Source organism: Propithecus coquereli, unplaced genomic scaffold, assembly GCF_000956105.1.
Source record: "Propithecus coquereli isolate 6110/MARCELLA unplaced genomic scaffold, Pcoq_1.0 Scaffold383, whole genome shotgun sequence".
In the NCBI taxonomy this organism is placed as follows: Eukaryota; Metazoa; Chordata; class Mammalia; order Primates; family Indriidae; genus Propithecus; species Propithecus coquereli.
The window spans coordinates 1,657,982-1,660,172 of record NW_012149541.1 but is presented as its reverse complement, the minus strand read 5'-3'; the positions used below and the strand labels follow the sequence as shown (position 1 = coordinate 1,660,172).

General features: G+C 43.1%; 1 long non-coding RNA gene across 1 annotated transcript in view; it reads left to right on the top strand.

Annotated features, from left to right (window-relative positions):
* The window catches only part of LOC105816709, a 26,068-nt gene that overhangs the window by 1,175 nt on the left and 22,702 nt on the right, over positions 1-2,191 (top strand). The gene's annotated exons all lie outside the window — the stretch shown is intronic.

Sequence of the window (2,191 nt, the reverse complement as noted above, 5' to 3'; positions counted from 1 at the left end):
CAATGTTTTTCAATAAGCATATATTGATCTTCCACCATGTACCAAACACTGTGCTGAGCAGTGGGGATATGGTAGTTAACAAAACATGCATGTCATGAGCCTTCTCGAAGCTTATGGTACAACAACCACCTGGAGGTCTGCTTAACTGGACATTTAGACTCACATGACAATGAGAGCCAAATTGGCATCAGGTTGACTTAGAAGAACATAGAATAAGCAACACAGATTCCCAACACGGCAGCATCAGTTGCTTCTCTTCAGCAGGAGCCCCTACACTGGTCTACACCGCAGTCCACCAAGTTGACTGCTACCTGCCTTCAGTGACAGCTCAGCTGTGGTTGCAGGATCCACCTTGGCCTAGCACCACATGCCTGTGGGAGTCAATATGTCTTATAACAACTCCATAGTCATAGCTTTCAGGGACCCCACAATGGATAAGCTGAGTTACAAGAGTTACCACATTGAACGAAAGCCAAAGTTACCACTTCACACCAGACATTTGTAATTCATACTTAGTCCCTCCCAGTCTGCCAGTCATGGGTGTTTTCTAAGCCCAGAGTTTGCCTAGTAACATAGCAAAAAGTCCACAATTTCCAAACTAACAAACAGGGACGTTAACCCTGGGTCAAACGTGCCTTTAATAAAGGTAAGTTTACCCTTTATCCATAAGGGGTGAAGCAAACATTAACCGAATAATCACAAAACTGATTGCTCTGCCAGGGATTATTTTTGATGCTATACAAAACTAATGATTTGACTCTAGACTTTTTCCTGAGAAGGCATAGTTTACTGTGTTATTGGGACACAGTAAAGAGGATGCACTCCATTTGTTTTACTTGCCTAGAAAACTTTTTATTCCAACACAGTTTGGTCTCAACCAAGTTCTCCAAATAAGGCTAGAGACATCACAAGAAAGGTGGGCACATTCCCTGAGCAAGGTGGATGCTGTGGGAACAGGAATGTAAGTGTGAGAGCGTATCCGCAAAACAGAACAAAGTAGATTGGGCCAAATCCAAGAGTGCAAAGCAGCGTGGGAGCTTATTCAACAGAAATAAGTTGGAAAAAAAGTTTCAAGGGTCTGGCAATTAAAGCTAAGGAATGTGAAATTTATTTAAGAGGCTATAAAGAAATACTATAGGTTTATAAGCAAGGAAAAAATTTTAAGCAGGTATATATGGCTGTTGAATCATATCAATAGTAACCTTATCTAACTAAGAATAAAATTATTTCCATAGCAAGTCATTCAAACCAGAAAAGGAAATTAAAGAAATCCAAATACTTGGGTACAAATTTCAAGTCAATATTGTATCTGTACCAGGACTTACCCAGGCTCTGGGTGCCAAGGGAATGATGTTACCTTTACTGCTCACATCGCAGAGGCTCTGATCCTTTCCGTGGACTACGGGGACCGCCCCTCCCTGGTCTCCAAGCGGCTCCTTATGCTTGCGATATAGGGGCAGGGAGGCTCACGCTGGCCAGGGCACTGCCCACCACCTTGCTTAGTGCAATCCCCCTTTCCCTAAGGGAGACGCTGCTTCCTCCTGGACCCCGAAATCCATACGAGCTGCCCTCGTGTCCTCTGTTATGTTTCTTTGGGAATCGCTCCTCCTCCCTGACCCAGTTGAGCCAAAATCACCTTCTTTTGTAGCCTCATTACTAAAGCTTTTGGGGATTTCTACTTTATAATCAGCTCTCTAGGACCCAAGACCTTCTCCTCAAGAAAGCCCCGTTTCTTCCTTAGTTTGAACAGTTCAGAACATACATTTCACTTGTATTAGTTATTTTGAAATGTGCTTTCCCTGCCATGTGAATATTTTTTTGTGAGTAACATGGCTCACAATGTTTTTACTTCTCCTTTAGCCTTAAATCTTGAGTATCTCTTTTCTGTGTGGGAAACAAAGTCTTTTTTGATGGGATCTTCTTATTTCTGTCCCAGGGGATGGTGGGAGAACGTTGAGTCATGTTGGACCCACTGAGCTCTGAGTGACCCAAAGGGTTGAAAATTCCTAAAGGTACAATTTCTAGATGTTGTCCCTGATCTCTGCTGGAGATAACTAATTTCCTTCTCTCTCCCACTGACTCTGTCTCTGGCTCTTCAGTGCTCCCAGACAAATGGTATTTACAAGAAATTGATGAAGAAGGGAGAGAGGAGGGGCCCAGCAGCCAACTAAGGCTTGAACAAGGTAATAAC